General features: G+C 36.8%; 1 long non-coding RNA gene across 3 annotated transcripts in view; it reads right to left on the bottom strand.

Moving 5' to 3' along the window:
* Positions 1-23,476, bottom strand: part of LOC101904366 (uncharacterized) — a 57,594-nt gene that overhangs the window by 10,889 nt on the left and 23,229 nt on the right. Inside the window, exons 1-2 of one of the 3 annotated variants that reach the window (XR_001495623.3) lie at positions 15,266-23,476; positions 9,549-9,687 (exon numbers count right to left, since the gene is read on the bottom strand). The exon at positions 15,266-23,476 is cut by the window's right edge and continues 23,229 nt beyond it. This is a non-coding gene — a long non-coding RNA (uncharacterized lncRNA). Of the gene's footprint in view, positions 1-9,548 lie in introns of all 3 variants that reach the window. The other 2 variants (XR_009493578.1, XR_009493577.1) reach the window with 2 other exon arrangements.

Raw genomic sequence — 23,476 nt, 5'->3', positions numbered from 1 at the left:
GAAGCTGGAATCAAGATTGCCAGAAGAAATGTCAATAACCTCAGATATGTAGATGACATTACCCTTATGGCAGAAAATGAAGAAGAACTACAGAGCCTCTTGATGAAGGTGCAACAGGAAAGTGAAAAAGCTGGCTTGAAACTCAATATTCAAAAAACTAAGAACATGGCATCCAGTTGCATCACTTCATGGCAAACAGATGGGGAAAGAATGGAAACAGTGACAGACTTTATTTTCTTGGGTTCCAAATTCACTGCAGATGGCAACTGCAGCCATGAAATTAAAAGACATATGCTTCTTGGAAGAAAAGCTATGACAAACCTAGACATTATTAAAAAGCAGAGACATTACTTTGCCAAAAAATGTCCATCTAATCAAAGCTCTGGTTTTTCCAGTATTCATATATGGATGTGAGTTGGACCATAAAGAAGGCTGAGCACTGAAGAATTGATTCTTTTTAACTGTGGTGTTGGAGAAGACTCTTGAGAGTCCCTTGGACAGCAAGGAGGTCCAACCAGTCCATCTTAAAGGAAATCAGTCCTGAATATTCATTGGAAGGACTGATGCTGAAGCTGAAACTCCAATACTTTGGCCACCTGGTGAGAAGAGCTGACTCATTAGAAAAGACCCTGATATTAGGAAATTAGAAGGCAGGAAAAGAAGAGGATGACAGAGGACAAGACAGTTGGATGGCATCACCAACTCAATGAACGTGAGTTTGAGCAAGCTCCAGGAGGTGGTGAAGGACAGGGAAGCCTGGTGTGCTGCAGTCCATGGGGTTGCAAAGAGTTGGATATGACTGAGCAACTGAACAACAGTGTTGAGGTACATTCCTTCTTCGGGGCTTCCCTGGTGGCTCACACATTAAAGTCTGCCTGCAATTTGGGAGACCTAGGTTCAATCCCAGGGTCTGGAAGATCTCCTGGAGAAGGAAATGGTAACCCACTCCAGTACTCTTGTTGGAAAATCCCATGGATGGAGGACGGAAATCCCATGGACAGAGGATATGGTGTATCACATTGATTGATTTGTCTATATTGAAAGATGCTTTCATCCCTGGAATAAAGCCCACTTCATCATGATGTATGGTCTTTTTAATGTGTTGTTTGCTAGACTTTTGCTGAGGATTTTTACATGTATGTTCATCAGTGATATTGGCCTGTAATTTTCTGTGTGTGTGGGGGGCATCTTTATTTGATTTTGATATCAGGGTAATGGTGACCTCATACAATGAGTTTTGGAATTTTCCTTCCTCTGAAATTTTCTGGAAGAGTTTGAGCAGGATAGGTATTAGCTCTTCTCTGAAATTTTGGTAGAATTTCCCTATGAAGCCATATGGCCCTGAGTATTTCTTTCTTTCTTTTTTTCCTTCTCATTACAGTTCCAGTTTCCCTGCTTGTGATCACCTGCTCAAATATTCTTTCTTCCTGGTTCAGTTTTGGATGGTTATACTTTTCTAAGAATTTGTCCATTTCTTTCAGGTTGTCCATTTTATCAGCATATAGTTGCTCACAGTAGTTAGTCTCTTATGGTCCTTATTTCTGTATTGTCTGTTGTAACTTATATTTTATTTCTAATTTTATTGATTTGAGTCTTCTTTCTTTTCTTGATGAGTCTGGCTAATGATTTGTCTTATGTGCTTATCTTCTAAAGGAACCAGCTTTTAGTTTTACTGATCTTTGATATAGTTCCCTTCATTTCTTTTTCATTTATTTCTGCTCTGATCTTTATGATGTCTTTCCTTCTACTAACTTTGGAGTTGTTTTGTTTTTCTTTTTCTAGTCGCTTTAGGTTTAAGCTTAGGTCATTTATTTGCTATTTCTCTTCTTTCTTGAGATAGGCTTATATTGTTACAAAATTCCCTCCTAGCACTGCTTTCAGTGCATCCCATAGGTCTTGAGTTGTGGTGTTTTCATTGTCATTTCCTTCTAGGTATTTTTTTTATCTCCTTTTTTATTTCATCAGTGACCTCTTGTTTATTCAGAAGTGTATTGTTTAACCTCCATGTATTTTTGTTTGTTTGTTTGTTTTCCCCCTGTAGTTGATATCTAATTTTACAGCACTGTGGTCAGGGAAGATGCTTGAGATGATTTCAATTTTTAAAAATTTACCAGTGCTTGATTTGTGACCCAAGATGTGAACTATCCTGGAGAGTGCTCCATGTGCACACACACACACACACACACGCAAAACCTACCGTTTTTGGATGAAATGCCGCATAGGTCCACTTAGTCCAATGTATCAGTTAAGCCCATGTCTCCTCATTTATTTTGTATCTGGATGATCTGTCCATTGGTGTGAGTGGAGTACTAAAGTCCCCAATAATATTGTGCTACTGTTGATTTCCCCTTTAATAGTTGTTAGCATTTGCCTTATGTATTGAGGTGCTCCTACACTGGGTGCATATATATTTATATTTTTTTTATATCTCCTTGGATTGATCCCTTGATCATTATGTAATATCCTTCATTGTCTCTTGTAACAGTCTCTATTTTAAACTCTATTTTATCTGACATGAATATAACTACTCCAGCTTTCTTTTGATTTCCATTTGAATGTAATATCTTTTTCCAGCTCCTAACTTTCAGTCTGTATGTGTCCCTAGGTCTGAGGTTGGTCTCTTTTAGACAGAATATATAGGGGTCTTGTTTTTGTGTCCATTCACACAACCTGTGTCTTTCTTTTGGTTGGAGCATTTAGTTCACTAATATTTTAAGGTAATTCTTTATATGTATGATCCTATTATCATTTATTTTATTTTTTTATTTGTTTTTGTAGGCCTTTTCTTTCTTTTATATGTCCTTTCTAGAGAAGTTCCTTTGCCATTTGTTTTAAAACTGGTTTGGCGGTGCTGAATTCTCTTAACTTTTGCTTACCTATAAAGTTTTTTATTTCTCCTTTGAATCTGGATAACGATGTTTACTGGATAGAGGAAAAAAAGAGAGAAATATAGAGACAGACTGGTAGTAAGAATGTCCTTGTGATTCCTTTCTTTTCCTCTTCACACAGTGTGCTCCAGTCAATCTGCCTACTCAGAACATCCTCCAGTATTTTTAGGAAGGTCTCTGGACCTGTTGTGGGCAGTGTGGGTTCAGCACAGACTCACATCTTGCCTGACACCAGTTTGTACTTTTTCCCAAAGTCCACAGTTGCACCTAAATTCCACAATCTCTCCTTTACTCATGCAGCCCCTGGTACTACACTTTGGCTTTCAGCTTGCCTTTGCTTGTCAGCCACTCTCTGTTGTCTATTCTCAGTGCAGACATGAGGGAGGGAATGTAGCAGCTTTTTGGGCTCACTTGATCAGTTGGGCTGGGGAGAGGGAAAGGTATGGCAGATACAGCTGGGATATATCGGGAGTGCCTGCTCCAGCTGAGACCTACAGTTAAGTTGCTACAGCCCAAGATGGTTCGTGTACCTTCCCCAGGGAGTTGGCTCCTGGTTGTAGGTCTCTTGGCAGAGCCAAGCTGATCTGACTCCCAGGAAGATGTGGGCAGTGGCCCATGCCCACTCATAGCTTGGTTGCTGCTGAGAGCCCTGAGGTCAAGACCATAGTGGCCTCTGGTCTTCTGCCTGTGGGACTGATGCCATGTTTCTTACATCTGGAGTTGCAGACCACAGGTGGCTCATCCCCCTACAGGCTTTGTGAATGCAGAGTCCTATGTTCTGTGGGCTTACTGTGTCAGAATATTCCTGTGGCAATGATCTTTTGCCTCTCTGACAGGCCCAGGCTTTTCCCTGGACTCCCTCAGATATGTCATACTAGCCCCCTCAGAGTATCATCACGGCAGTCAACCCCAGTCCTCTTCCTGATGTCTGACCCCCGAAGCATGAGCCTGAGCTCCAAGCCACCACTTGCTGCAAGTGTGCAAGTTGTTTCATGGCTGGGAAGTGCCATTCACAAATTATCTCTGTCATTAATTCTCTCGAGTTTGCCTTTAGAGCAACTGTCGCTATGCTCTCCTCTGAGATTCCCCTCTGAGCTCCCCTGATCCCATCTGTGAGCAGGTTTCCAAGTATGTGGAAACTTTTCCTGCTTCACGACCACCTTTTGGGGCTCAGGTCTCCTTCCTGAAATCTGTTGTCCTTTTTTTTTTTTTTTTAAATCTTTATCTTTTGCCCTACCTCATTCTGATGAGATTGGCTTGACTTCTTGGAAGTCTAGGGTCCTCTGCCATCATTCAGAAGGTGTTCTGTAGTTGTTCTACATGCAGATAAATTTTTGTTTTATGTTTGTGGGGCTGAAGGTGATCTTCCCATCTTACTCCTCTGCCAACTTGAAAGTCTCCAAAATTGTAATATACCATGTAAACCTCAACTGATACTAATGTTTACAAAATAGGTTCATTCTTTAGTTCTCTGTTAAATGAGTTAGGTGGATTTCCATATAAATTGAGTTTATGCATATCTAAGTTAGCTACCAACACAAATTCTTTTCCCAGGCAAGGCACTCACATGTATAGGATAAAATAGGCAGCCTTATTCATAAGAAGTGCAGTGACAGACTTATTTGACTTAGGTTCTCAGGGTCTTCCCTACCAAGACCCTGTCCTTAAAAAGAAAATAAAAATGGATACTCTGCTCACAAACTGCAGGAAACATAATCCCTTTTACACCATACCATGCACATCACACACATTAATGTCTCCAATAAAATAATACAATATATCCCATTGGAATTTTGTAAAACAGTGTCTTTTGACTTGAAATCCTGAAGTACTTCTTGTTTCAAAATAACAAAGTATCTCTGCAATGCTGCTGCTACAGTAATACTCTTTCTTATAGTACTACCTTGACCAGATACCTTGTATTGCTATATCTTGCAAATTTCATTGGGCACTGAGGCCTGATTCACCAATATCACTACCAGTCCTCCTGGAGAATGTTCTGTGGACTTTCTGCTGAATGTCCAAAGACTGCAGCTACTCATCTTCACCACAGTGTCTCACATGTGTATTTCTACTTAACCTTCCCTTAAGAGCAATTAGAAGTTTGTGTAACCTATAAGTTTGCTTACAGAGGAACCTACTCAAAATGATGAGTGAAGTGGACATAGGCAATCTGCCCAAAAAAGAATTCAGAATGGTGATCACAATGGTGAACAAAAAATTCAGGAGAAGAATGGATGCACAGAGAAAGTAGCTAAGTAGATTTTGACAATGAGTTAGAAAACATATAGAACAACCAAAGATGAACAATACAACAAATGCAAAGGAAAATACACTAGGAGGAAACCATAGTACTTTAAATAGTATAGAGGAACCAACCAGTGAGGTGGAATAGAATAGCAGAAAACACTGACGCTGAATAGAGATATTTTAAAAAATGAAAAGAAAGGTGGTGTTTTCAAGAGACCTCTGGGAAAACATCAAGGGCACAACCTCCCTAATATTTGCATTAGGGGGGTTTCAGAAGGAGAAGAGAGACACAAATGGGTTGAAAACATAACTGAAGACATACCTGAAAAATTCCCTAACATGGGAAAACAAAACAAAAACAAAAACAGATATAAGTCCAAGAAGCACTGAGAGTGACAAATAGGATTAACCTAAAAAGGAAATCAACAAGAATCCCTGTAGTTAAAATGGCAAAAACAAAAGATAAAGAATAAATATTAAAAGCAGCAAGAGAAAAGAAACACACGACATATGCAAATACTTTCATATGGCTTTCAGATGACTTTTCAACAGAAAATCTACAAGCCAAAAGTACGTGGCAAAATATATTTAAAGTAATGGAAGAAGAAAATGTACAAATAAGAACACTCTATGTGGCAAGGATCTCATTTGGATTTGTTGGAAAGGTAAAACGCCTCCCAGATAAACAAAAGCTGAAAGACATGAGCACCATCAAGTCATCATTAAAAGAAATGTTAAATGCACTGTTGTTGTTCAGTTACTCAGTCATGTCCAACTCTTTGCAACCCCGTGGACTACAGCACGCCAGGCTTCCCTGTCTTTCACCAACTCCCAGAACTTGTGCAAACTCATGCCAATGGAATTGGTGATGCCATCCAACCATCTCATCCTCTGTCATCCCCTTCTCCTCCTGCATTCAATCTTTCCCAGCATCAGGGTCTTTTCTAATGAATCCAGCTCTTCTCACCAAGTGGCCAAAGTATTGGAGCTTCAGCTTCAGCATCAGTCCTTCCAATGAATATTCAGGATTGATTTCCTTTAGGATGGACTGTTTGGATCTCCTTGCTGTCAAGGGACTCTCAAGAGTCTTCTCCAATACCACAGTTCAAAAACATCAAATCTTTGGCACTCAACTGTCATTATGGTTCAAATCTCACATTTATACATGACTAATGGAAAAACCATAGCTTTGACTAGACGGACCTTTGTTGGCAAAGTAATGTCTCTGCTTTTTAATATGCTGTCTAGTTTGGTCATAGCTTTTATTCCAGGGAGCAAGCATCTTTTAATTTCATGGCTGCAGTCACCATCTGCAGTGATGGTGACTGCAGGAAAATAAAGCTTTTCCTTGGAGCCCAGGAAAATAAAGTCTGTCACTGTTTACATTGTTTCCCCATCTACTTGCCATGAAGTGATGGCATCGGATGCTGTGATCTTAGTTTTTGAATGTTGAGTTTTAAGCCAAGTTTTTCAACCTCTTCGTTCATCTTCATCACTAGTCTCTTTAGTTCCTCTTCACTTTCTGCCATAAGGGTGATGTCATCTGCATATCTGAGTTAATTGATATTTTCCCCAGCAATCTTGATTCCAACTTGTGCTTCATCCACTCTGGCATTTTGCATGAGGTACTCTGCATATAAATTAAATAAGCAGGGTGACAATATACAGCCTTGATGTACTCCTTTCCCAATTTGGAACCAGTCCCTTGTTCCATATCTGGTTCTAGGTGTCACTTCTTGACCTGCATACAGGTTTCACAGGAGGCAGGTAAGGTGGTATTCCCATCTCTTGAAGAATTATCCACAGTTTGATGTGATCCACACCGTCAAAGGCTTTAGAGTAGTCAATGAAGTAGATGTTTTTCTGGAATTCTCTTGCTTTTTCTATGATCCGCCAGATGTAGGCAGTTTGATCTCTGGTCCCTCTGCCTTTTCTAAATCCAGCTTGACCATTTGGAAGTTCTTGGTTCACATACTGTTGAAGGCTAGTGTGGAGAACTTTGAGCATTACTTTCTAGTATGTGAAATGAGTGTAATTATGTGTTACTTTTAACATTCTTTGGCATCGGCTTTCTTTGGGATTGGTATGAAAACTGACCTTTTCCAGTCCTGTAGACAATGTTGGGTTTTCCCAATTTGCTGGCATATTGACCATAGCATTTTAACAAAATCACTGTAGCAGCAGCATTGGAGAGATCCTTTGTTATTTTGAAACAAGAAGTACAGATTTCAAATTACAAATGGCATTTTTCACAGAACTAGAACAAAAATATCTCATAATTCACATGAAAATGGAAAAGACCCTGAATAGCCAACGCAACCTTGAGAAAGAAGAATGGAACCAGAAGAATCCACTTTCCTGATTTTTGACTATACTACAAAGCTACAGTCATCAAGACAGTATGGTACTGGCATAAAACAGAAATAGAGACAAACGGAACAAGATAGAAAGCCCAGAGATAAACCCATGCACCTATGGGCACCTTAATTTTGACAAAGGAGGGAAGAATATACAATGGGGCAAAGATAGTCTCTTCAATAATTGGTGCTGGGAAAACTGGACAGATACATGTTAAAAGAATGAAATTAGAACACTTCTTAACACCATACACAAAGATAAACTCAAAATGGATTGAAGACCTAAATGTAAGATGAGATACTATAAAACTCTTAGAAGAAAACTCTTAGCAGAACAGTCTATGACATAAATCACACCAGGATCCTCTATCTACCTCCTAGAGTAATGGAAATAAAAGCAAAAGTAAACAAGTTGGACCTAATTAAACTTAAAAGTTTTTGCACAGCAAAGGAAACTATAAACAAGGTGAAAGGACAGCCCTCTGAATGGGAGAAAATAATAGCAATTGAAACAACTGACAAAAGATTTATTTCCAAAATACACAAATAGCCCATATAACTCAATACCAGAAATACAAACAACTCAATCAAAAAGTGGGCAAAAGCCCTAAATAGACATTTCTCCCAAGAAGGCATATAGATGGCTAATAAACAAATGAAAAGAAGCTGAACAACTCTAAATGCTGGCAGAATTCACCTGTGAAGCCATCTCCTCCTGTACTTCTGTTTTGGGGGCATTTTTATAATTGCTGATTTGATTTCATTACTAGCCATTGTTATGTTCATATTTTCTATTGCTCACTGGCCCATTCTTTAGAGACTGTACTTATCTGTGAGTACAACATTTAGAGAAGAGATAAAACCTATTTTTCTCAAATGATTAAAAAAAATACAGAGGAAACAATGCCTCCAAAGTCTTTCTATGAGGCCAGCATTACCCTGATATTGATAGCTTATGTGTATAGTGAATAGTGTTGCCAGATTAGTGGTCTCTGAATGAGAAGATTTAACTCCAGAACCAAAGACAGTCTCAGTCAGAGATTTGTGTAGATTTTTATTTAAAGTGAAAGTGACAGAAAAAGCTTCTGATATAGACATCAGAAGGGAGCAAGAGAGTATCCACATTGCTAATTTGGGTAGGGCAGTATATACTCTTCTGCTAGCTGCTGAAAACAGATAAAAAGAATATATCAAGGTTGTAAGAGTTACACTAGACCCTTTCCCAAGGCATACATCCTGAGATAACTTTGACACAAGATTAGCCTGGGAGAATGTGTTCTAGGCAATGTCTCTGGGCAAGATATACTGTTGCTATGTAATCAGGGGTACAAGTCTTGAGAAACAGGTTTCAAGGCAAGATTTGTTACAATTAAAATTATTAACATGAATCTAAGAAAAGCATTTTCATGAGTAAGACCTTGTGCTGGGTGATCATTAGCTCCTAAAGAAAAGTCAGTTCTCAAGCAAGATACATTGTTGCACAAGATTTAAGGAAAGCATGAGTGAGAATATTCACCTACTCCTTAAAGGGCCTTAATTTTTAACTCTTTCAATATCAAAACCAAAGACATAACAAAAGCAGAAAGAAAATCACAGGCAAATATCACTTATTAACATATATGCAACAGTCCTCAAGAAATATTAGTAATCCAAATCCAAAAATATATCAAATCAATTGTTTACCCAAATCAACTGGTGTTTATTCCAGGGATGTATACCTTTTTCAATATTGACAAATCAATGGGATATACCATATTAACACACTGAATAATAAAAACCTTGTGATTGTTTCAGTATGTGTTTAGTCACTCTGTCGTGTTTGACTTTGTGTGACCCCATGGACTGTAGTCCACTAGGGTCCTCTGTCCATGGAGCTTTCCAGGCAAGAATACTGGAGTAGGTTGCCATTTCCTACTGCAGGGGATCTTTCTGACCCAGGGATTGAACCCAGTCTTCTTCATCACCTGCATTGGCAGAAAGGTTCTTCTGACAAAATTTAACACCCTTCCACTTACATTAAAAATTCCAGAAAGTGAACATAGATAGAACATACCTGAATGCAGTAATGGCCATATACGACAATGCTGCAGCTAATATCATACTCAGTATTAAACAATCAGCCTTCCCATTAAATTCAGGAACATAACAGGGATGCCTATTCTTGCCACTTATATTCAACATAGTATTGGAACCTGATGAGAAAAGGAAACAAAAGTTATATAAACTGGAAAAGAAGAAGCAAAATTGCCACTATTTGCAGGTGACATAATACTCTATATAAATACCCCTAAAGCTGTCACACAAAAACTGTGAGATCTAATATGTGAATTCAGCAGGGTAACAGGATACAAGGTTAATATACAGAAGTCTCTTGGATTTCATCAGAAAGAGAAAATGAAGAAAAAATTTCCATTTAAAATGGCATCAAAAATAATAAAATATCTAGAAATAAACTTAATCAAAGAGATGAAAGACCCATCTGCTGAAAACTATAAAACACTGATAAAGGAAACTGAAGATGATTCAATGAAATAAAAAGGTATGCATTGTTTCTGGATCTGAAAAATTAATATTGTTAAAATGGACAAACTACTCAAATAAATCTACAGTTTTAATGCTATCCTCTATCAGAATTCCAATGACCTTTTTCACAGAGCTAAAATGAATAGTTCTAAAATTTATATGGAACTACAAAGACGCAGAATTGCTAAAGCAATCCTGAGGAAAAGGGCCAAAGCTGGGGGCATAATCTTTCCAGACTTCAGACTATAACAGAAAGCTACAGTAAAAGTAACGTGAAACTGGCACAAAAACATTCATGTAGATAATTGGAACAGAACAGAGAGACCAGTAATAAATTCACTCACAGATGATCAATTAATCTATAATAAAAGAGGCTATAATATACATAGAGAAAAGCCAGTCTGTTCAAAAAGTGGTATGTGAAAACTGTACTTATACATCAACAAAAAGGTAACACTTTCTCATGCCATTATACAAAATAAAATCAAAATGGTTTAAAAACATGAAACCAGAAGGGAAAGAGACACGTGTACCCCAATGTTCATCGCAGCACTGTTTATAATAGCCAGGACATGGAAGCAACCTAGATGTCCATCAGCAGATGAATGGATAAGAAAGCTATGGTACATATACACAATGGAGTATTACTCAGCCATTAAAAAGAATACATTTGAATCAGTTCTAATGAGGTGGATGAAACTGGAGCCTATTATACAGAGTGAAGTAAGCCAGAAGGAAAAACATAAATACAGTATACTAACGCATATATATGGAATTTAGAAAGATGGTAACAATAACCTGGTGTACGAGATAGCAAAAGAGACACTGATGTATAGAACAGTCTTATGGACTCTGTGGGAGAGGGAGAGGGTGGGAAGATTTGGGAGAGTGACATTGAAACATGTAGAATATCATGTAAGAAACGAGTTGCCAGTCCAGGTTCGATGCGCGATACTGGATGCTTGGGGCTGGTGCACTGGGACGACCCAGAGGGATGGTGTGGGGAGGGAGGAGGGAGGAGGGTTCAGGATGGGGAACACATGTATGCCTGTGGCGGATTCATTTTGATATTTGGCAAAACTAATAAAATTATGTAAAGTTTAAAAATAAAATAAAATTTAAAAGAAAAAAAAAATGTAGGACATGACACCATAAAATTCCTAAAAGGGAATATAGACAAAACATTCTCTGACATTCTTCATAGCAATAATTTCTTTTTTTTATTTTTTATTTTATTTTATTTTTTAACTTTACTCTTAGATCAGTCTCCAAAGGCAAAAGGAATTAAAGCAAAAAATAACAAATGGGGCATAATCAAACTTAAAAACTTTTGTACAGCTAAGGAAACCATGAACAAAATAAAAAGATAACAGAGAAAATGAGAAGCATTTGCAAATGATGCAATACACAAGTGGTTAATATGCAAAATATACAGAGAACTCTTTTTATCACTCAATACCAAAATAACATACATCCCAATTTAAAAAAAATGAATAGAACCTAAATAGACATTTTTCCAAAGAATATGTACAGATGTGCTATAAGCCCATGGAAAGATGTTCAATTTCACTACCTCTTAGAGAAATGCAAATCAAAAACCATAATATCAGCTCAAAACAGTCAGAATGGCTATGATCAAAATATCTACAGATAAATGTTGGAAAGGGTGTGGAGAAAATGGATGGAAACCTCCCAACTACTGGTGGGAATGCAATATAAATTGATGCAGCCACTGTGGAAGGAACTACTGAAGTTCCTCATAAAATTAAAAATAGAGCTACCATATCATCCAGCAATCCAACCACTGGGCATATATCTGGAAAAGACAAAGCCTTAATTCAAAAAGATATATGCACCCTAATGTTCCTAGCATCACTACTTACAGGAGCCAGGAAATGTAAACAACTCAGGTGCTCTTCAAAAGATGATTGCTTAAGATGTGGAATATATATAATGGAATATTATAAAATAATATAATAGTGCCATTTGCAGAAACATAAATGAAGCCAGAGAATATTACACTTAGTGAAGTATGTCATACAGAAAGACAAATACTATTTCACTTACATGTGGAATCTAAAAACAATATAAATGAATCTATATACAAAAGAGCAAGAAGGTCTTAGATAGAAAAAATACTTTGGTTACCAAAGGGGTGAAGGAGGGAGAGGAATAAATTAGGAGTAAGAGATTAACACAAATTACTATATATTCAATATATAAGCAATAAGAATTTACTGAATAGTTTATGATAACATATAGTGGTATATAATTGGGAAAAAGTCACTGAATCATTCTGATGTGTACCTAACACAATATTGCAAATCAACTATAAATAAATAGTAAATAAAAAGCAAAAATAAATGGGACATAATTAACATAAAAACTTTTGCACAGCAAAGAAAAACATTGACAAAACAAAACAAAACAAAAAAACAACCTACTGAATGGAAGAAAATTTTGCAAATGACATGTCCAATAAGAAGTTAATACCCAAAATATATAAGTGGTTCATACAATTCAACTTCCAAAAAAAAAAAGTGCTGAATAAACAATGAGCAGAAGTCCTTTCTAAAGAAGATGTCAAAGATGACCAACAGGCACATGAAAAGATGCTGAATATTATTAATTATAAGAGAAATGAAAATTAAAACCACAATGGGATATCACCTCAAAACTGTCAGAATGGTTATCAACAACAATAACAAAATACAAATGAGAAATGTTGGTGAGGATGTGGAGAAAAGGGAGCTGTTGGTAGGAATGTGAATCGGTGCAGCCACTACAGAAAACAAAATGGAAGTTCCTAATAAAACTCAAATTAGTGCTACTGTATGACTCAGCAATTGGACTTCTGGGAATATATCTGAAAAAAAAAAAAAACAAAACACTAATTCAAAAAGATACATGCATTCCAATGTTCACAGCAGCCTTATTTACAATTGCCAAGATATGGAAGCAACCTAAGAGTCCATCAACAGATGAATGGAAAAGGAGATTTGGTATATATATATAGGATGTGAGAGTTGGACTGTGAAGAAAGCTGAGTGCTGAAGAATTGATGCTTTTGAACTATGGTGTTGGAGAAGACTCTTGAGAGTCCCTTGGACTGCAAGGAGATCCAACCAGTCCATTCTAAAGGAGATCAGCCCTGGGATTTCTTTGGAAGGAATGATGCTAAAGCTGAAATTCCAGTACTTTGGCCACCTCATGCGAAGAGTTGACTCATTGGAAAAGACTCTGATGCTGGGAGAGATTGGGGGCAAGAGGAGAAGGGGACGACAGAGGATGAGATGGCTGGATGGCATCACTGACTTGATGGACATGAGTCTGAGTGAACTCCGGGAGTTGGTGATGGACAGGGAGGCCTGGCGTGCTGTGATTCATGGGGTCACAAAGAGTTGGACATGACTGAGCGACTGATCTGATATATATATTATATATATATATATATATACACACAATGCAATGCAATTCTGAAAGAATGAAATTTTACTATTTGTACAACATGGATTAACATTGAGGGTATAATGTTAAATAAGTCAGACAGTGAGAGACAATTACAGTATGATATCACTTATGTGTGGAATATAAAAAATAAACTTGTGAGTATAACAACAACAAAAATAGGGGGATTTTTTGCTTATCCAGTGGTTAAGAATCTGCCTTCCAATGCAGGGGACATGGATTTGATCTCTGGGTCAGGGAACTCTGACCGCACATGCCATGGGGCAATTAAGCCCAAGCATCGCAATAAGAGAAGCCCCCATTCTGCAACAAAGATTGAGTGCAGCCAAGATTTAAAAAAAAAAGAAATTAAAAAAAAAAAGAAAGAAATAGACTCACAGATATGGAGAACAAAGAATGGAGGAGAGGCAAGATAGAGGTAGGGAGTTCAGGGGTTCAAACTACTATGTATGAAATAAATAAGTTACAAGGATCAATTGTGCAAAACAGGGAATATACCCAATATTTTACAATAACCATAATGGAATATAATCTTTTAAAATTGTGAATCAGTATGTTGCACACCTGAAACTCATATAATATTGTAAATCAACTATACCTCAACATAAAAAGAACAAGATGAAAGCAAAAATGAAAAAAAGCAATCCTTTGTAGACAGTAATATTATTATCCTAATTTACATGAAATACATTGAGATACAAAGAAGTTATAATTAGCCCAAGGTCACATAGATGGTAAATGGTCCAGCTAAGACTCCACTCCAGATAATTTGGCTCCATGGCCACTGGTTGTGTGACGTGTGGTCAGGCATTGTTGTGGAGAAAACTTGGGCCCATTCTGTTGACCAGTGCTCACTGCAAGTGTTGCATTTTCAGTACATCTCATTGATTTTTCTCAGCATACTTCTCAGATGGAATAGTTTCACTGGGATTTGGAAAGCTATAGTGGATCAGACCAGTAGCAGACAACCAAACAGTGACCATGACCCTTTATTTTGGTGCAAATCTGGCTTTGGGAAATTATTTTGAGCTTATTCTCTGTCCAACTACTGAGCTGGTAATTGCTGGTTATTGCATAAAATCAACATTTCATCACATGTCACAATCTGATTGGGAAAGAGTTCATTGTTGTTGCATAGAATAACAGAATATGACACTTCAAAATGATTTTTTTTTTTTAATTTTTAGTCAGTTCATGAGGTACTCACTTATCGAGCTTTTTCACCTTTCCAATTTGCTTCAAATGCCAAATGACCACAGAATGGTTGGTGTTGAGATCTTTGGCAACTTCTCGTGTAGTTGTAAGAGGATCAGCTTTGATGATGCTCTCAGCTGGTCGTTGTCAACTACCAATGACTGGACACTACCTCCTTTGTAAAACTTCTTGAACCACCACTGCACTGTATGTTCATTAGCAGTTTCTGGGGCAAATGCGTTTTGATATTGTGAATCGTCTCACTTGCTTTACAACCCATTTTGAACTCTAGTAAGAAAATTGCTTGAATATATTTTTTGTCTAACATCATTTCAATAGTCTAAAATCCATATAAAATAAACAGCAATATTAACAACAAAAAAACCCATAAAGCAAGAAATGTTCATTAAAATGATGTATCACATAACCACATTTATTTAAAAATGTATTCCAATATCAAATGGCAAACTTCAACAATGAAAAACTGAAATTATTTTTGCACGAAACTAAGTAGAGTAAAATAAAGAATGAAACAAAATGAGGACAGTCTTAGAGATTATCTGGAATAAAATTATATGCACCAACCTTAGAATTATAAGGGTCCCAGAAGAAGAGAAAAAGAAAGGACATGAGAAAATATCTGAGGTGATTACAGTTGAAAACTTCCATAATATGTTAAAGGAAATAGCAACCCAAGTCCAGGAAGCTCAGATAATTGCATACTGGAAAAACACAAAGAGAAACATACCAAGACACATATTAATCAAATTAACAAAAATTAAACACAAAGAACAAATATTAAAAACATCAAGAGAAAAGCAATAAGTAACAAATATGGGGATTCCCATAAGAGTAACAGCTGATGTTTCAACAGAAACATGGCAGCCCAGAAGGGAGTGGTAGGATATATTTAAAGTGATGAAAGGAAAAGAAACTTACAGCCAAGATTAGTCTACTCAGCAACAGTCTCATTCATATCCATCCAAGAAATCAAAAGCTTTACAGATAAGCAAAAGAAAATTCACCTTCAAGCCAGCTTTACAACAAGTGCTGAAGGAACTTCTCTATACAGGAAACACAAAAAAAGAAAAGACCAACAAAAACAAGCCCCAAACAATAAAGTAAATAGCAGAATCTTACTGTGATTTATGTCAGAGAGTGTACTGTCTATGTTTTCTTCTAAGAACTTTACACAGGAGTAAACTTTTATGATCTTGGCTTTGTAAGGGGCTAAAAATCAAAAGTAACAAGAAAAAATTGATAAATTGGATTTCATAAAACTTAAAAGCTTTTGTACATCAAAGGATATTTCAAGAGAATGAAAAGACAACAGAATGGCAGTAAGCAGTTTCAAACCATATATATATATGGTCTACTATATATATATATAGGTCTACTATCCAAAATATATATTTAAAATTACTTGAAACTCAACAATTAAACCAGAAAAAGTCCAACAAAAAAATGGACACAGGACTTGAATAGATACTTGTCCAAAGAGGTTATACAAATGGCCAGTAATCACACAAAAAATGATAAATGCCATTTATCATTCAAGAAATATAAATCTAAGTCACAGTGAGATAACATTTTATACACAGTTGGATAGCTATCATTTTAAAAATTGAAAAATGTTGGCAAGATGCAGAGAAAATGACACACTCTTACATTGCTGGTGAAAATGTAAAAGGGGGGAAAATTTTGGTGGTTCTTAAAGTTAAAAATAGAATTGTATAATCCAGCAATTTCACTTCTAGGTATACACACAAAATAACTGAAAACAAGTATTCAAATATTTTACATGAATATTCATAGCAGTATTATTCACAATGGCCCAAAAGTTAAAACAATCAAATTTTCCACCAATGGATGAGTGAAAAAACAAAGTGTTATACTGATGTATCTATAGAATGGAAAGTTATTCAGCTATAAAATGAAATACTGATACATGCTACAACATGGATAAATGTTGAAAACATTATGCCGAAAGAATCCAGACACAAAAGGCCACATTATAAATGATTCCATTTATGTGAAATATCCAAAGTAAGCAATTCTTCAGAGACAGAAAGTAGATTTATGGTTTCCAGTGGCTGGGGACACAGAGGAAGGGAGAGTGGCTGCTTAATGATTATGGTGTTTCTCTTTGGGGTTATGAAAAATGTCTGGAACTAGATAGTGGTGCTAGTTGCACAACATTGTGATTGTACTTAATGTTACTGATTAAGATGGTTAGAATGGGAAATTTTATGTCATATGTATTTTACTATAAAAAATTAAGTACAATAGAACACTTCCTTTTTCTGCAATTCATAGTCATATCTCCCTTACTCTTTTCTTCTTAGGAGTCAGAATGCTAGGGCTCACTCAAACTTTCTAAGTTTCTAGCCTCTAGTCTGTACTTGCATAGTTTGCCCAACTCACAGAAATTAATCTGCTTTTAATCTCCTGTGTAAATCCTGAACAAAGGTATATAATTTTTTTCTGGTACAGCGACTCTTTGCTTCCTACAATTTCAGGAATCCTGATTGCTTTTCCTAGATCTTACTATACCTTTTTTTCCTATCATCATTTTTTTGGACATCATAGTATTTGCATGGTTTTTCTGTTATCCAATCCCCTGCTAGTCCCTTTTACTGCTGTTCATTGAGCTTGTGAGACTGTTCTCCCAGTTTAACTGTCTGGCTGTTTACCCACTTATGACAGGTATTTTAGACTATATTAAACCTTATATGGGGGCTCCCCAGGTGGCTCAGTGGTAAATAATCCACCTGCCAATGCAGGAAACACAGGAGATGTGGGTTCAATTCCTGGAATGAGAAGATCCCCTACAGAAGGAAATGGCAATCCACTCTAGTATTCTTGCCTGAAAAATCCCATGGACAGAGGAGCCTTGTGGGCTACAGTACATGGGGTTGCAAATAGTCAGACATGACTGAGATGCATGCATACAAGCCCTATCTGATGAATGTCCAATAAATAATAGGCCCCAAAGCTAACTGAGAATCACACACACCAGAGAAGCAGTGACAGAAATCAACACTGGAGACCAGAAGGAGATACCCTAGAGGAGTGATTAAGCTCTTGGGCTCCAGAATCAGACTCCCTAAATTTGAATCTGGATTCTGGACTTACCTGCTGTATGACATACACAGGCAAATTTCTTAACCTTTCTGTGCTGTGGCTTTCTTGAGTATAAAATGTGGATGAGAACAACAAGTAGTATCCACTTTCAAAAACAGTTGGAAGATTAATACATTGGAGTACATGGTAAATGTTAGCTATTTCTTTTGTTTGATTTTCTGTTTCTCTCTTCCTCAAGGCAACTGGGGCTTCCCCAGTGACTCAGCTGTAAAGAATCTGTTGTAACACAAGAGACACGGGAGATGTGGGTTGGATCCCTGGGTCAAGAAGATTCCCCTGGAGGAAGGCATGGCAACCCACTCCAGGATTCTTGCCTGGAGAATCTCATGGACAGAGGAGGCTGGCAGGCTATGGTGTATAGTGTCACAAAGAGTCAGACACGACTGAAGTGACTGAGCACAGCACAGCAAGGCAAGTGAGTCTCAACTTTGGTTGTACATTAGAATAATATGAAGTAATTAAAAAAATCATGACACACCTCAGACAAAAAAAAAATCTGAATCTTGGGGTTGTACCTAGTCATCAAAATTTTTAAATTAAGAGATTAGGTAGGGATTAAGAAAGTAAAGAAATTAGGTGAGGGTAAAGGAAAGACAGAAAAAAAATACTTTATATGTGTTCCAAGTATTTCATATGGCAAGCAATGAAACAATGAATATGACTATCCCTATGTTTCCTGCAAGGAAATTCAGACTAGACCAATCAACTTGACATATAGACACATAGTCAATGGAAGTGGGGCTGAATTTAACAGTAACATGTATGAATTATACTTAGGGGTTTACTTGATTAAATTTAATGTAAATCAATAGTGTAATTTTGCTACCAAAAAGTTAATGTGATCTTGAGTAACTTCAATAAAACTAGTGGAAGTTTCACCCTGCTTGTCAACCACACCTAGAATATTGTGTTCTGTTCTTTAAGATGTCACACTAAGGAAAAACAGAGTAGCAGAAATAGGATAGAAATACATTTGAAACCACAGCATTAGGAGCAACAGTGAAAGGAACTGTATTCTGCCAAGACTGCAAAGCAGAAATTTTAGTATGTACATAATTACTGACTTCAAAAATTAGGAAGTCTGCCAGACAAAGGGAAAGAAATGAGATGTACTTTATACTACCTAAATAGCATAACTTGAATATACAGTAGAAAACTACAAAACCTACCTAAGTTTGACCCAAGGAAGATTTTCCCAATAATTAAAGCTGTTTTAAAACATAACAAATTCCAGGAGGTTATATTACCAAAAATGCCAGAGCAATACAACACCAATTAATAAAGTGGGGAAAAAAAAAAAACAACAACTGTTAGAATCAACTTTTCCAGGACTCTGGGATCTAGCCAAAAACTTACGACCTTAAGTTTTCAAAAGCTTAATGAAGATAAAAGTGTTTGCATTGTGGTAACAAAGTCCTACAACTTCAGATTTGTGGTGTCTATGGAGTTAGTAGACTGCACTCATGGTGCAAGTTGCTAGTGCCAAAGGAAGTAATAAAGACATTTTCTCAAAGAATTGTGTTTGTTTTGGCCTGTCTGGTGGAAACCTGAAAAAAACAGTAAAAGGGTTTGCCTTGTTTCATCTCACTCTGAGCATTCCCAAGACTGAGGCACCTTCCCTAGCAGCATGTGTTCAAAACATTTAAAGGGAAAACCATTGGCCAAGCAAACTGAGACTACGGCTAACAGTCAGAAGAAGCAATGAAACTACGAAGGATCTAGAAGGGAAGAGGTTTGGGAAGGAAATATACGGTGAAATAAAGGTTTTGAAAAGCTCCTCTGTTATACTGAGGAATCATGAAGCTATGCACATGACCACAGCTGGATGCATGTTCAGAAAAGGCCTGAGAAATCCCCATTTTTCATCTCTGGTTAACCTTAATGCTCTAGGCATGCAGGAAGTAAAGCCTAAGGCAGAGTTGTAAATGGACAGGGTAAATGTTGAAGGAGTATCCCCAAAACAAATATCCAATCTACAAAGACTGAGAGAGTATTTCCCCCTTTTTCTTTATCTTTTTTTATTTTCTTGTTTTGGCTTCAGCTATTTAAGGAAATTCTGTCAAAATACTAACTGACAACTAAGGCAATAAAATATAGACTTCAGTGATCACATATGACTGAGAATATAACCTATATAGGAGAATTCAGAAAAAATTAAGAAAGCTAAGGACATGTCTAGGCAAGAGGAACACTGAGAAAAGTACTGAGAATGACTTAATCTTTCACCCCATGCAGATTCTTGGGCTCAGGGCAAGCTTAGCTAGACAGTGAAGGACCATCCAAGCAGAGTCAGTCTGCAAAAATTTGAAAAAAAAAAAAAAAAGATTGTTTTATCTTTTACATTTTTGGTATTTTTTAAAACTTGGTTATGTGTTCCAGCTCCTGGGAAATCTGAAAATCTCTCAAAAGATTAACTGTCTTAAAGGAAGTGCTACTTCATTGAGCACACAGTAAAAGGAATAATCTTATAAGAGTGTTTGAAAAAGTCTCAAAACAAACTATTGTAGCCTTCAACAATCAAACAATAAATAGAAAATCATGGAAAGGAGGAGAATATGATTTCTAAAGTTACCACATTATGAGTATTAAATATCCAACTTCCACAAAATAACAAGGGTACAAAAAAAAAAAAAAAAAAACAGGAGAAGATGGCTCATTCAAAGGAAAAGAACAGCAAACATCCCTAAGGAAGGCTAGCTATCGGACTTACTAGATAAAAACTTTAAAATATATTTCTTAAAGAGCTCAAAGAGCCACGAGAAAGAACTAAACAGATCAGAAAATTGACATATAGAAAAAGTAGAACTAGCAACAAAGTGATGCAAATGATAAAAAAAAAAACAAACAGCAGTTGTCAAGTTGAAAAGTACAATAACTGAAATAAAAATTTTACTAGAGAGGTTCAAGAGCAGATTTGAGCAGGCAGAAGAAAGAATCAATGAATCAGTAGACAAGTCAATTAAATTTATCAAGTCTGAAGAGGAGAAAGAAAAAAAGGATGAAGAAAAGTGAACACAGCCAGTGGACTATGTGGGACAACAAGAAAAATGGAAATATAACATTCAGTATGGGAATCTCAAAAAGGAGAAGAGAAAGAGAAAAGAGTAGAAAAATTATTTCAAGAAATGTTGGCTGAAAATACCCCAAATTTCATGAAATATATGACTATATAAATCCAAGGAGCTAAATTATTAGGTTGGTGCCAAAGTAATTTCAGTTCCGCATTGTTGAAATTTACCATTTGATATTGGAATACATTTTAAATACATGTGGTTATGTTATACATCATTTTAATGTCCATTTATTGCTTAATTTTTTTCCTAATGAATTGTTACTTGCTGTTTATTTTATATGTATTTTATTTTATTTTATTTTGAGACCAAATTCAAATGATACAGGTAAGAGAGTTCAGAGTAAGATCTAAATAATAAAACATTTGACATAACATTCACAATTCTAGAATCCTTGGATGGCTAAATGGTAAGAATCTGCCTGCAATGCAGGATACCCAGGTTCAATCCCTGGGCTGGGAAGATCCCCTGGAGAAGGGAATGGCAACCCACTCCAGTATTCTTGCTTGGAAAGTTCCATGAACAGAGGAGCCTGGTAGACTACAAAGAGCCGAACATGACTGAGATACTAACAAACACTTTCACTTTCTCAATTCTAGCAGATGTAATAGTTACAAAGTATGAGGACATTCTTATTTGCTTATTTCAGAGTAAGTGCAATTAACAATCTGGTTCTTCTCATTACATTGCTACTTTCAAAGATCAAATTCTTCAAAGACCAAGCTATAGTTCCATTAGTTCCATTAGTACTAAAGCCTAACAGGCTTTAGTAAAGCCTGTTAGATGATAGACTCAGAAACAAACAATCTCTATGACTCTTGCTGCTGCTGCTGCTAAGTAAGTCGCTTCAGTCATGTCCGACTTTGTGCGACCCCATAGACGGCGGCCCACCAGGCTTCTCCATCCCTGGGATTCTCTAGGCAAGAACACTGGAGTAGGTTGCCATTTCCTTCTCCAATGCATGAAAGTGAAAAGTGAAAGTGAAGTCGCTCAGTCGTGTCTGACCCTCAGCGATCCCATGGACTGCAGCCTTCCAGGCTCCTCCATCCATGGGATTTTCCAGGCAAGAGTACTGGAGTGGGGTTAGGGAAAGTTTTATGTGCTTCAGTAGGTCAAAAATAGTTGACACATGTTTAACATTACATTAGTTCTGAAAGGTTGTTGTTGAATCACACGAATACACCGGGATTTTTGGCCCCCGGAGGAGAAGAATTCAATCCGGGGCCAGAGACAAGGCTTGATCGCTTGGAGCTTTTGTGTAATAAAGTTTTATTAAAGTATAAAGGAGATAGAGAAAGCTTCTGACATAGGCATCAGAAGGGGGTAGAAAGAGTACCCCTATGTATTTTAGACTATGGAAATGACGTTAGACAAAAACAAATTCAAGCAATTTTCTTACTAGAGTTCAAATGGGTCATAAATCACCAGAGAAAATTCACAAACATCAACAAAATATTTGGCCCAGAAACTGTTAACAGACATACAGTACAGTGGTGGTTCAAGAAGTTTTGCAAAGGAGATGAGAGCCTTGAAGATGAATGGTGTAGTGGCTGGCCATTGGACGTTGACAATGACGAACCGGGAGTATCATTGAAGCTAATCCTCTTACAACTACATGAGAAGTTTCTGAAGAACTCAATGTCAACCATTTTATGGTTGTTTGGCATTTGAAGCAAATTGGAAAGGTGAAAAAGCTGGATACATGGATGTCTCACGAACTAACCAAAAATCAAAAGAAATCATCATTTTGAAGTGTTGTCTTCTCTTATTCTATGTAATAATAATGAAACATTTCTCAATTGGATTGTGACAAAAACTGGATTTTATACAACAACCAGCTCAGTGGTTGGATGGAGAAGAAGCTCCAAAGCACTTCCCAAAGCCAAACTTGCACCAAAAAAAAAGGGCCATGGTCACTGTTTGGTGGTCTGTTGACAGTATGATCCACTACAGCTCTCTGAATCCTGGTAATCCATTAAACCTGTGAAGTATGCTCAGAAAATCAATAAAATGCACTGAAAACTACAATGTCTTCATCCAGCATTGGTCAACAGAAAGGGTCAAATTCTCCACAACGATGCCTGACTGCATGTTACACAAATAATATTTCAAAAGTTGAGTGATTTGGGCTATGAAATGTTGCCTCATATTCCACATTCACCTGACCTCTCCCCAACCAACTACCACTTCTTCAATCATCTCAAAAACTTTTTGCAGGGAAAATGCTTTCACAACCAGCAAGACACAGAAAATGTTTTCCAAGAGTTCATCAAATCCCAAAGCATGGATTTTTTTTTTGCTACAGGAATAAACTTATTTCTCATTGGCAAAAATGGGTTGATTGTAATGGTTCTTATTTTTATTAATAAAAATGTGCTTGAGTCTAGTTATAATGATTTAAAATTCAGGGTCCAATACTTCTATTACTTTTGCACCAACCTAATAACTCCAAATAAGATAAAACCAAAGAGACAAACATTGAACCATTAAAATCTAATTACTGAAAGACAAAGAAACAATTTGGAAAGCAGTAAGAAAAAAAGCAAATGTCATATACAAGTGTTCCTCCTGCACTGCTGGT

Source organism: Bos taurus, chromosome X (assembly GCF_002263795.3).
Source record: "Bos taurus isolate L1 Dominette 01449 registration number 42190680 breed Hereford chromosome X, ARS-UCD2.0, whole genome shotgun sequence".
In the NCBI taxonomy this organism is placed as follows: domain Eukaryota; kingdom Metazoa; phylum Chordata; class Mammalia; order Artiodactyla; family Bovidae; genus Bos; species Bos taurus.
Note: the sequence above shows the minus strand (reverse complement) of the source record. Positions and strands in the feature narration are given on the sequence as shown.